Genomic DNA, 12,970 nt, shown 5'->3' with positions numbered 1-12,970 from the left:
TGCCATGGTTGAGTGGTGACGGCTTCAGGCGTAGCACTGGACATCCCTGATAGACAGACAGACAGACAGACAGATAATCTAGGTGCCCTTTTCCAGTGTTGTCCGTTGCTGTTGTCTGGCCAAAGCCACACTGCTTCTGAGTTCCAAGCCTCCTCATTCCCTTTCGTAACACCCTCATGTATCCGCCCGCTCACCTGTACCCATCGTCCATTGAAGAGCAGGTCACCCTGTAGATCCTTCTGTGTGCCCAGGGATCCATTTCTGTGTCTTTGGTTACAGACTTTCTTTTAATAGGGTTCAATAGGATGGACTCCCTTCCCCCAACACACACACACACACACACACACACACACACACACACACACTTAATTATATTTGAAGACAAATGTGTCTAACTTATGGCACCAAGAAAACATTCTGAATCTGGAAGAGAATGCTCTCCTCTCCGGTATTCCACGTGACTCTTTTGTGTCTTTGAAGTCTGATGAGCTATTTCTATCTATTTCATGACCACACATCCTGGATCAGTTCTCCCAAGCAGGAGCTCAAGACCAACAATATCTCTATTGTCCGGGAACTTGTTAGAGATATAAATTCTAAGATCCTGCCTTAGAAATGCTGAATCTGGGACTCATGCTGGAGCAATCCTTGTGTTTTATGAACTCTCCAGGGTATTTTCATATCAAGTTTTGTCAGCCATTATATGTAAAAGTCTTTTTTTATTTCTCTGAATATAATTGCTGTCTTGGGGGCTTTCGGCCACTGTTTGCAAACCTAGGCCTAGTCCCCAAAGTGTCTAGCCTCTGTACAACCTAACGTAGGCTGGAATGGTTTCAGCCTCTGAGACTGACTGCCGAAACACCTTCCTAGCGTTTTCTGACCTCTGGCCAGCTGATTCAACTCGGCTGTTCAGCCTCAGACTCCTTTTTCAAGCTGACTGATTCAATCTGGTTTTTCTCTCAGCCTCTGAACTGCTCTGCTTGGCCTCAAACTAGTTCCCGCAATCTTTTTAAATCTTATTGCTTCTCATTCTCTTGCTCATTCTGTTTTTACCTGTGTCTAACTTGTTTTCTCTTCAGTGTGTCTCTGTAAAACTCTCCTAGTAAAACTGCCTCATTCTCCTCTCTGTGCCAGTCTACTCCCCCTCTGAACAACGCTGTCCAGCTCTTCACAGGACAGTATTGTACTCTTTCCTTCCTGTACTGACTATCTCTCCCTTAAGTAGCTTCCCTTTCCTTTCTTCTCATGCAAGTTGGGCATGTCCTATTCTGTCAAATCTTTCTCTGATTCATTACTTTGTCTGCCACTCATCACATGAGAGCTCCCTTTTACAAACTCACTTTACCCGCATTGTTGGGATTAAAAGTGAATACTAAGGGTATGTTTGTCTTCCAGCCAGAGGGATTACAGATGTGTGCTTAGGGTTGAGCCACACCATATCTAGAAACAGGCTCAAATATTCTGTAACAATTATGTTAGGTTCAAGTAGTACTCCAGAGTAAGGCTGGGCCACGAAATTACAAGTCTGGATTCTTTACAAATGTTGCTACACTTTCATCGAGTAACTCTTAACCTCTTTGTTAAAGTGAATGGGTGAATGTCCCCCCACCCCAAGAAACAGTGTTTTGAACCTGTTAAATAGTGGCATGTGCTTGTAATTTCAACACTTAGGAGATGGAGGCAGGATAAGGAGTTCAAGGTCTTGGGAGATGTAGAGTGAGGCCAGCTTGTGTTATGTGAGACCCTGAAGCAGAAGAAAGTCAAATTGTGGAGTTATTCGCTGTGTCTGTGAACAATGTTGAAGACATTAGCTTCCATAGTGTTAGCAGGACAGTGTTTCAGGGTGAGTGAGGCACATTGTAAAGGCTGGGCTGAGTGGTAGCCATGCCCAGCTAGCTACCTTTAGTTCCTCCAATCTTTCTCTCTTTTTAAAATTCTCTCTCTCTCTCTCTCTCTCTCTCTCTCTCTCTCTCTCACTCTCTCTCTCTCTCTCTCTCTCTCTCTCTCTGCCTCCCTCCCTCTCCCTCTCCCTCTCTTCTCTCTCTTCTCTCTCTCCCTCTCTCCCCCTCCCTCCCCCTCCCCCCTCCCCCTCGCCCCCTGTGTGTGTGTGTGTGTGTGTGTGTGTGTGTGTTTGTGTGTGTGTGTGTGTGATGCTTCATATATGGTTGGCCCAGGAGGCACTATTAGGAGGTGTGGCCTTGTTGGAGTAGGTGTGTAGTTGTAGTTGTGGGCTTTAAGATTCTCATCCTAGTTGCCTGGAAGCAGTCTTCTCTAGTGGCCTTCAGATGAAGATGTAGAACTCTCAACTCCTCCTACACCATTCCTATCTGGACTCTGCTACTGGACCTGGAGCTTGCCAATCTTGGCTACTTTTGCTAGCAAGCTTGCCCTTGGGATCTCATGTCTCCACCTCCTAAGTTCTGGGATTCCAGGCTCTGCTATACCATCTTGCCTATTCGTCACGGCACATTTTAATGAGGATATTATATGAGTCACTGGGACATATATGGATGGACTTTATTTGTCTTGTAGAGGTAGTTGAGCAATATTGACCAACAAACTCATCCAGGACTCTTGTGTAAGGGCACAATTTGAATATTTGGTGACAACACTTTTTAAGCTTTCAAAACATCTCCCTACTTTTTTTTTTTTATTAACTTGAGTATTTCTTATTTACATTTCGAATGTTGTTCCCTTTCCCAGTTTCCGGGCAAACATCCCCCTAATCATCCCCCTCCCCTTCTTTATGGGTGTTCCCTTCCCCACCCTCCCCCCATTGCCGCCCTCCCCCCAAGAGTCACGTTCGCTGGGGGTTCAGTCTTAGCAGGAGCCAGGGCTTCCCCTTCCACTGGTGATCTTACTAGGATATTCATTGCTACCTATGAGGTCAGAGCCCAGGGTCAGTCCATGTATAGTCTTTAGGTAGTGGCTTAGTCCCTGGAAGCTCTGGTTGCTTGGCATTGTTGTTCATAAGGGGTCACGAGCCCCTTCAAGCTCTTCCAGTTCTTTCTCTGATTCCTTCAACGGGGGTCCTGTTCTCAGTGGTTCTCAGTGGTTTACTGCTGGCATTCACCTCTGTATTTGCTGTATTCTGGCTGTGTCTCTCAGGAGAGATCTACATCCGGCTCCTGTCGGCCTGCACTTCTTTGCTTCATCCATCTTGTCTAATTGGGTGGCTATATATGTATGGGCCACATGTGGGGCAGGCTCTGAATGGGTGTTCCTTCAGTCTCTGTTTTAATCTTTGCCTCTCTATTCCCTGCCAAGGATATTCTTGTTCCCCCTTTTAAAGAAGGAGTGAAGCATTCACGTTTTGATCATCCATCTTGAATCTCCCTACTTTTTAACATGAGGACCATAGCTGAATCTGTCCCATACTACCGTGACTGGAGGAAGGGTTGCTAGGCAACAAAACAATGCCTTACCTGAAAGGCAATGTCCACTGGTGGAAAACACAGACTTTGGACCTTTGACAACTCTTGGTTTAACTATAAGCTTGTCTGGTAGAAGCTCTTTGTTTGTGCTACCTTACACACTCCATAAGACAGAGTCCTCTGTTAAACAGTGATGAGAACAGCTTCTGTTTGAAGGCAGGAATGGAGAAGCACACAGCCCAGGTGATGGTCCAAAGTCATTTACAAATGTTTAACTAGAGGTATCAAATTAGGTTAAGGAGAAGAAGGATTTTTGGGGTATCTACTAATGTTGTTCAATATGACTTTCCCCCTGATCATCAGCCACACAAAAGAAGAATTTTGAATAATTTGTATGGGAAGGATGGTTGGAGCTGGGCCTTTCCGTTTGCTGACAGTCAAATAGAACTCATTAAATCACATTTCCAGTGGCTGTGTTTGCACTGATGATCGTTGGAGGCTGGAGGTTGCATCAGTAGCATCCAAACTTTGACCCAAGCACGGAGCTTTGATGAATTCAGAAACATTTTGTCAGACTAGGTGAGTCTGTAAATAGGGAGCTGGACTCCTGGTGTGGGGAACAGGAATCCATCTGACTAAATGCCCAGAGAGGAGGCCAGCATCTCTGGTATGGTTCAAGGACTCCAAACTTTTTGATAGGATAAAAAGGCTTTTTGGTGTCAACAGCTTTCTGTGGGCTGGGGGAGGTGATTCACTCAGTAAGGTGCTTGCCACACACAAGTGTGAAGAAAGACCTGAGTCAGCTCTCCAGTAACCTCTGGAAACTGGAGAGGAGAGACAGAGGATCCCTAGGAATCGCTGGCCGGCTGGTCCAATAGAATCAGTGAGCCCAGGTTCAGCAAAAGATTCCTTCTCAAGAGTAAAGTAAAAAAGAATTGTTTTAGTTTGGGTTTCTATTAGAGTGATAAAACACCAGGACCAAAGGCAACTTGGGGTGAAAAGGGTTTATTATGCTGTCATATCAGTCATCATTGAAGGAAGTCAGGGCAGGCACTCAAACAAGGCAGGAACGGAAGCAAAGGCCATGGAGGAGGATGCTTACTGGCTTACCCCTCATGACTGCTCAGTCTGCTTTGTTACACAATGCAGTACCCTTGCCCAGGGGTGGCCTGACCACATCAATCAGGATTTAAGAAAATGTACTCCAGATCTGCCTACAGGACAATCTTACGAAAGCATTTTTTTTTTTTTTCGGAGCTGGGGACTGAACCCAGGGCCTTGCGCGCTTGCTAGGCAAGCGCTCTACCACTGAGCTAAATCCCCAACCCACGAAAGCATTTTCTTAATTGAGAGTCCCTTTTCCCAAATGAGTCTAGCTTACATCAAATTGACACAAAACTAGCCTGCAAAATGATCCTTGCTGTTAACCTCTGACCTCCACATGAGTGCATGTGGGGTGTGTGTTTGTGTGTGTGTGTGTGTGTGTGTGTGTGTGTCTGTATGTCTGTCTGTGGTATGTATGTGTATCTCTGTGTGTAGTATGTGTCTGTGTCTCTGTGTGTGTCTGTCTGTGCACTATGTGTATGTGTCTGTATATCTGTGGGGTGTGTGTGTGTGTGTGTGTGTGTGTGTGTGTGTGTGTGTGTGTGTGCATGCCCATATAGGGTGCTTGCTGCACAAGTCCGATGATCTGAATTCTATCCCTGAATCCCATGTGGAAGCAGAGAATGGATTCTTGAAAGTTGTCCTCTGATCTCCACACATGTGCTATGGCATTTACTTGCCTCTCTCCCAACACACACATACACACACACACACACACACACACACAGAGAGAGAGAGAGAGAGAGAGAGAGAGAGAGAGAGAGAGAGAGAGGGAGAGAGACAGAGAGAGAGAGACAGAGAGAGAGAGAAATATATGGCAAGAAATTAGAGTCAATGGTGACTTGAAATGGTTTTGTATTTTACAAATTACACATGTGTTTATGTACATGTGTTTATATGTGTGCATGGACACTTGTGTGACTAAAAAGCAGCAATCCATGTAGCAGCACCTTCAGATCCTTTGCACGCTGGGCCAAGCACCGGAAAGCCCTTTGCCATACTTACATGTCTACTCTAGGTGTCCACTGATGCTCGGCAAGATCGAGATTTTTATCTTGGTTCTGACAGAGGATAGCTTGTAGGTTCTTCCTTTGGTGCCACCTAGGAAAGGGTGTTCGGGGCAGAGAGTTCAAGCAATGACTCAAAGCTTGTCTTGAGGGTGAAACACAGCACTGGGTCCAAGTGGCAAGATGAGTTTTATTGCAATCTGCCCTTGAGCAACTAAAACCCGTTGAGTGGGTCAGGAACTGAGCCAACATGCTCGTAACCTGCATATATAATAAAGCGCATGGAGGATGATTCAGACCGGAGCTGCTCAGTGCTCTTGGGAAACACCGATGTCTATATAGGGTTGAAGGATTGGTGAGGATCTTGCGAAGGTGTAGATGGTGAGGCTTAGAGGAGACACAGCCAAAGACCTAGAAAAGAGGAAAGGAGAAGGAAGAAAGGAACATGAAAATTTCCTGGCTTTTACTTCCCAAAGCCTTGCTCCCCCCAGACCTCTTTCTTGTAGAGAAATATTTTTAAGAAGCTACCTCATGTTGTTCCCAATATTCCCATACCACCATCTTCCAACTGGAAGATCTAATAAGATCATGGGCCAGGGGCTGGGGCTATGGCTCAGATGGTAAGGTACTTGCCTAGCAAACAGGAAGTTCTGGGTTCAAGCTTTAGAATAGCATGAAATCGGGCATGGTTGTTCTTTAAGTAACCCCAGAACTTCGTATTTTACAAATTACACACGTGTGTATGTACAAATGTGTATATGTGTGCGTGGACACTTGTGTGACTGAAAAGCAGCAGTCCTGGAGGAGGATCAGGAATTCAGGGTCATCCTCAGTTACATAGACAGGTGCCAGAATGCGATATATATTGTGTCTTTGCCTTAAGGAAGGAAGGAAGGAAGGAAGGAAGGAAGGAAGGAAGGAAGAGAGGGAGGGAGGGAGGGAGGGAGGGAGGAAGGGAGGGAGGGAGGAAGGGAGGAAGGAAGAGACCACATGAATTCAAATACTGCTCTTAAGACCTTGTGGAAGAAAAGCCCATTTCTCAGAATTTCCCATTTCTCTTCAGCATCAGTGAGGCTGGGTAAGGAGCAGGGGACAAATGTCTGAAAGAAGCACAGATTTATCAAAAAGACAGCTCTCAGTGGATCTTTTTCTCCTAGTTCAAGAGCAGCTTGGCTCGAGACTTCATTTTATTCCTGGTAGCAGCTTACCGATGAAGAATTATAGAAATTTAGAATTTTTGACCCGAAAGCGTCAGGCCCAGCTTCTTTTTCTCTGAGTGACCACTGCAGCTCAGGAGGTGAGTAAGCTTGCACAGACTGATATCTGGCAGGCTCGAGAACTTGGCATGCACTGGCTTTTACACATGGGCAGCCATCTTACAGCTTGGAAACAGAGTAGCTTGGGCTTGAGCAATTAACCTCTCAAAGCCTCAGAACCATGCTGAGAAACTAGAACACATTATCCAGGTTCATCCTTTCTTTATACTTAAGACTCGTCACCCACGATGTGAATGGGCAGGTCACGGCCCCTTCCTTTCTGTCAATAGACACCTTCAACTAAACTCATGGGGAAACCATTGGCAGAGAAATTGTTAGAATTTTTAATTTAATTTACTTTTATTTTAGATTTATTTATTTATATGTACACCATAGCTGTCTTCAGACACACCAGAAGAGGGCATCAGACCTCCTTACAGATGGTTGTGAGCCACCATGTGGTTGCTGGGATTTGAACTCAGGACCTCTGGAAGAGCAGTCAGTGCTCTTAACCCCTGAGCCATCTCTCCAGTCCCAGAAATTTTATTTTAAAAACACCATCTTAGTTTGGATTACTATTGCTGTGATGAAATGCTGTTATCAAAAGCAACTTAGGGAGGAAAGGACTTATTTGGCTTACAGATCCTGAACCATAACCCACTGAGGGAAGTCAAGGCAGGAACTCACACTGGGCAGGAACCTGGATGGAGGAACTGATTACTCACTTGCTCCTTATAGCTTGCTCAGCCTGCTTTCTTATAGTTCCCAGAACCATCTACCAGGGGTGGCCCCACCCACAGTGAGGCAGGTTCTCCCATATCAATCATTAATCAAGAAACTGCACGCCAGGCTTGCCTCGAGCTCTATCCCTCAACTGTGGCTCCCCTTTCTCCAATGACTCTGGCTTGTGTCCAGTTGGCAGGACACTAACCAGCAGAAAGACCAATAGAGAGAGCTGGTGAGCAAGTTACAATGCTAAGCTTGATAACCTGAGTTCGGTCCCCAGATCCCACTTACATGGTTGAATTTCTGCAAGCTCTCCTCTGACCTCCACAGAGACGCTGTAGTATACGGCGTATTGGCATACCCCCTCCCCAAGATACACAAAATGTAAAATGTAATAAAAATAAAACTCAGCCCCCTGCTACAGACGGGGGCCTCGGGCAACCTCTTTGTGGCCACATATACACAGTGGCATTAGAAATCCCCAGACTCTATTAGACCTAAGGGAGTCACCACCCCCACCGTGATCAGCAGCCATAGGCCTCAGCCAAGGAGCACGGAACATTCTGGAGCACTGTCAGTCACACATGGCACTTTGGCCATCAGGAAGTTTCTTAGTGACTTCCAACCCCATTGTTGCATATCTTATCTAGACTTCTCTGCTCTTGTATAAACACTGCCCAAAACAAGGTGAGGGGCGGTTTATCTCACTTTACAAAGTCAATCTCGATCACGGTTATCTCTGAGGAGTCAGGGCAGAAACTCCAGGAAGGAACCTGTAGATGGGAATTAAAGCAAAGCCCAGAAGAATGCAGTTTGATTAAAAAAAAAAAAATCAACGACGGCTGTACAAATTAACTGAAGATGACCTACAAGTAAAAATATAGCTAGGACTGACGTAAAAGAAGGTTCTAGCATGCAGGCAAACCTGATACTGCTCTCTTCTAGACGTTGATTTCTTGATACATGTGCTTTTCAGACTTCCTTCTGGCAAGTAGCAAGGTTTTAGTTTCATTTCTGTTACCTGATAAAAAGCAACTGTGGAGTCAGAGTTTCTCAGTTCACAATTTCTGGTGACAGCCCATCACCTGGGGGGAGTCATAGATCCAGGAACTTGAGAGAGCTGGTCACATTGATTGAGTCGACAGTCAAAAGCAGAGCGAGCAGGGCGGTGGTGGCATATATGTCTGTAGCTGCAGCAGAGAAGGCAGAGGTAGGTGGATCTCTGTGAGTTTAAGGTCAGCCTGGTCCACAGAGCGAGTTCCAGGACAGCCAGGGCTACACAGAGAAACCCTGCCTCAGAAAACCAAACAAGGCAGAGAGTGAAAGGGTTGCATGCATGCATGCATGCCTATTGCCTAGGTTAAATCCTCTTCCTCAGTCTGAGTAGGCGTGAGCTTCAAGGCAGCTCCTGACTGGAGAGGAAAGTCTGGGTCTGACATTTTCAACTTTTATCAGCCAGAAAGGAAGAAAGCCCAAGCCCTTGGCGTCTGTGAGATCAGATTACAGCATAGGCCAGAGCACTGCCGTACTCCTGACACGAAGGTCCTGTTTGAGAAATCTTAAGTCCAGCTACACAGCAGTGGATGTGATCTCCAGTTGCTGTCCATTGGGGTTGTGAGAACAAATTTGATCTCACAACTATTGATGGAAATCCTAACTGGGAAACAAGCAGGAAGTTGCTCTTTTCATTTCCCATTACTTCCTGTCTCCAGCCACCATTTGTGAACTAATTGGAGCTGCTGGAACCTGGTTGAGACTGTTCCACAAACAAACAGGGATTTTGCTGGAGAAATTTTTGGAGAAGAGTGTTGATGTCAGTCATAGAGACAGTATACATCATGGGGTATATCCGCTCAGTGGAGAATCTGTCACATGCCAGCTATCAACGCAATGAATGCTCTTGCCGTGAAATGACTCTTTCCATAGCAAATGTATGGAGTCTGTCCCCAAACTCCAACCTTTGGATGGCCTTTTCTGAATCCGGCCAGTATTTTTTTGGCACCTTGATGAGTGCTTTGTTTCGTGGACTGAGATGTATGAACACCATGTTGGGATGCTCCCCACTCCAGGTGATGGCCAGAATTCATTTCTAGTTAAGAGGTGCAAGAAATTAGAGGCAGCAAAAGAAGGTATTCTCCCCCCCACCCCCCGGAACTCTTGCAGATGGTGGTGGATGATGAAGGATGCCTCTGGGTGTCCCAGGCTCTCTTTGCTCCCTTCTTCTCTTTGCACAGCCCTACTCTGATTGTTGGTCTAGAATGTGGACATACACCTGGCTGTGAGCATGAAGTGGCCAACAGTTCCAACCCAGAAACACAAGCTTCTCTGTTGCTGTCTGTTTCTGCTTGAAGTGTCTCATGCATCTGAACACAGCTGGTGGCCTTATTTTGGGATGTTGTAGAACCTTTGTGATGTTAGCGTCTAGGCAGCTGCTGCAGGTCTTCATTGAAGGTTAAGTTCAGTCCCATAGCTGGCCCTGGTTCTCTGTTTCCTTGTATAACTGGGTGTGGACCCTCCTGCCTCACACTCCGATTGCTATAGTTGAGACTGCCCAAAGCCACGCTTTCTCTGCTATAGTGGGCTGCGGCTTCTGGACAGTGAGCCGCAATAAATCCCGTCTTCCTTAAGTTGCTCCATCAGATATCTTGTTGAAATGATGGAGAAGTCACTAGCACATTGTTCTTCTTGGTGGCTGATGCTATATGCTTCTTCTGGGTAGGTCCCTGGCTCATGATTCAGGATGACCCTAGACAGCAAGTGTCCTCAGGCCTCCCTTCCAGACTTCCATTTCCTCAGCAGCGCCCTTGATGGTGTCAGCACTAATCTCTTATCACTTTTCTTGGAGTCGAACTCAACTTTTGCAGTGTTAATGAAACAGTTCTCACCTTAAAGGGAAGAAGGATATTTTGAGATAGATACTAGTGTCCAGGATACAAAACTCAGGGTAAGACATATTACACCATAAAATTTACTATATGGGATTTTATTACTTATAGAACAAAGAAAGACATCCAGGAAAGCATTTTACAAACATATTTCTGAATACCACAGGTACAAAGGGGTTATATCTAAGGGAGAAATTGTACAGTTTGCCTTAGGTGCCATCTCTAAGGTTCTATTATTAGCTTTTGGGTCAGAAAGTAAGTGGTCTGCTAAGAATCCACTTTAAATGAGTTGTAAAGATTTATTTTATGCATGTGAGCGTTTTGCCTGCATTTACGTTTGTGCACAGCATGGATGTCTGGTGCCTGAAGAGGGAGAAGAGGGCATCAGACCCACGGAACTAGGGTTATGGAAAGCTATGAGCTGTCATGGGACACAGGAAACAAACCTTAAAGAGCAGTCAGTGCTTTCACCACCAAGCCCCCCTCCAGTGGTGGCCTACGTCTTTAATCCCAGCACTGCAGGCAGAGATAGCCGGATCTCTGTAAGTTCAAGGCCAGCCTGTCTGCCGAGCTAGATGAAGAACAGCCAAAGCTACACAAAGAAGAGAAATCCTGTCTCAAACAAACAAACAAACAAACAAACAAAAACAAAAAACCCCACCACTATCACCACCAACAAAATGATTTTTTGTTTGTCTATTTTTTCCAACAAAGTAATTTTAATGGAGAGATGGCTCAGTGGTTAAGATCTCAGTGTTCATCTAGAAGAACATGAGTTCCCAGAACCCATGTCAGATGGTTCACAATGGCTTGTAAGCCTAGCCTCAGGGGATCCAATGCCCTCTTCTAGCCTCGGTCACGCACAATCATTTTCACACCCCCACACACTACTGCTCGTGCGTGAGAACATGCACGCACACACGCACACACACATGCGTAGACACACACACACACACACACACACAATTCTAAAAATAAATCTTTAAAAAAGAATATATTTTTAAACGTTTACCTGATAGCTGCAAGGAAACTGTCAGATGCTGGGTTAGGCAATGGATGAATTTCAAGGAACTAAAAATAGTGCGAGATCACGTGGCTTGTGTCTGCAGCTAACGGTCCAGAGTCAGCTAACTCTGGCAGAGGTGTGCCTTTTTATTTTTCTAGGAACTTTAGCTTGCACTGCACAAATTCAAACAATCCATACGGCTGCTCCGACGTAGGTAAAACGGGCCTTCTCTTGCCTTCTTTCTAAGCAGATGCAGAGGTAGAATGAGACACTACTAAATTCACCCAGAAAGCAAGCAAAAGACGCCTTCGTATGCTCTAAGTCGCCATTTCTGGATCACAGGCCACTGAGGCCCTTTCTTCTGTTATCTTAAAATGCACATGAACATAGGGAAGATACCCATGCCAACCCCTCCCACCCCCCGGGGCTGGGGACCGAACCCAGGATCTTGCGCTTCCTAGGTAAGCGCTCTACCACTGAGCCAAATCCCCAACCCCTTCGATTCCCTTTTTACAGAGGTGTCTAACTCGGTCTGCTCGGTAAGCCGGGATCTGACACTGCCTTCCGAGACTCCTGACACTTGCCTGTGGAGGAGGAGGTGGTCATACCCTCTCTGGGACCTCATTCTTGGCTCCATCTCTGATGGTTGCTGTGTCCCGTCAGAATCTCAATACCATGACCAGACTTGTTGATTTCTGAATTCTACCCCATGGCAGTGAGGGAGTCAGGTCTGTGAGGGAGTTGGGCTGTGAGGGAGTCAGGGCTGTGAGGGAGTTGGGCTGTGAGGGAGTCTGGGCTGTGAGGGAGTTGGGCTGTGAGGGAGTCAGGGCTGTGAGGGAGTCAGGGCATGTTCTCAGAATCCTTTTGGGACCTTTCAGAGGCTTAAGGGGATCTGCAGACAAGGTTGAAAAAGAGTTTTAGAACTATCAGAAGATTTCAGTCCAGAGTGGTGGGAATGGAGCCATACCACCGGAGCTTGGGGATTTGAAATACATGATCTGAGGGAGAATGAGTCCAGCTGTGGGAAGGTTCCCAATGCTCCCCAGAGGGGAGAAGGAAAACAGAGCCCGTGGGTGCACTGAATATAGGCATTAGCGCACCATGTCAGCATGGCTACTGGCACCTGAAAAGCATCTACAGGGAAGACCCGGGACTTGGGCAACACTGGAGGAAGCTCTCGAGAGCAGAACTGTGGACCTTCTAAGTGAATCTCATGAGCTCAAATCCTGGGTCTGAGGTGAAAGGTAAACCCTTTCCAGAGCCTCAGTCTTCCCAGACAGTGAGTATAAAATGGTGCTGGTTGGGAGCAGGTGACTGTGAGTATCGTCATTAGCTCTGCTGGGCAGACATCACTGGTTACAAAGCACCAGCAGGAAAAGCAGTCAAAAACCAGTCTATGCATCCATCACCTGAAGATGGTCCCATTTCCCTGGGTCTCTGAATCCACAGGGTGCACACTTTGCTGTACTGGTCCCCAGTTTTTGACCCTTTGTCCTCTTGTTGAAGTGAGGCACACGTCAGAATTGACATCTCTCCTGGTGCAGGAGGCACCTGGTCTGGGTGTGGAGGTACAGCACTCGGTGTTCCTTCTGGTTCTGTGGCCCTCTAGTTG

The 12,970-nt window shown here is 46.3% G+C and overlaps 1 long non-coding RNA gene across 4 annotated transcripts; it reads right to left on the bottom strand.

The window, feature by feature from the left end:
* Positions 1 to 4,363: 4,363 nt before the first annotated feature.
* On the bottom strand, positions 4,364 to 11,805 carry LOC102551809 (uncharacterized). 4 transcript variants are annotated; one of them, XR_005496211.2, is made up of 4 exons: positions 11,365 to 11,805; positions 10,799 to 10,944; positions 8,393 to 10,352; positions 4,364 to 5,896 (listed from the first exon to the last, which is right to left on the bottom strand). It is a non-coding gene; the product is annotated as an uncharacterized LOC102551809 (long non-coding RNA). The 4 variants fall into 4 exon arrangements; XR_010059781.1 differs by having other exon boundaries at positions 8,489 to 10,352; positions 11,365 to 11,801; XR_361255.4 differs by lacking the exon at positions 10,799 to 10,944 and having other exon boundaries at positions 11,365 to 11,799.
* Positions 11,806 to 12,970: the final 1,165 nt, after the last annotated feature.

This window comes from Rattus norvegicus, chromosome 18, assembly GCF_036323735.1.
Source record: "Rattus norvegicus strain BN/NHsdMcwi chromosome 18, GRCr8, whole genome shotgun sequence".
NCBI classification, from domain to species: Eukaryota; Metazoa; Chordata; class Mammalia; order Rodentia; family Muridae; genus Rattus; species Rattus norvegicus.
The sequence above is the reverse complement of the archived record's forward strand: the minus strand, read 5'-3'. Positions and strand labels throughout refer to the sequence as shown.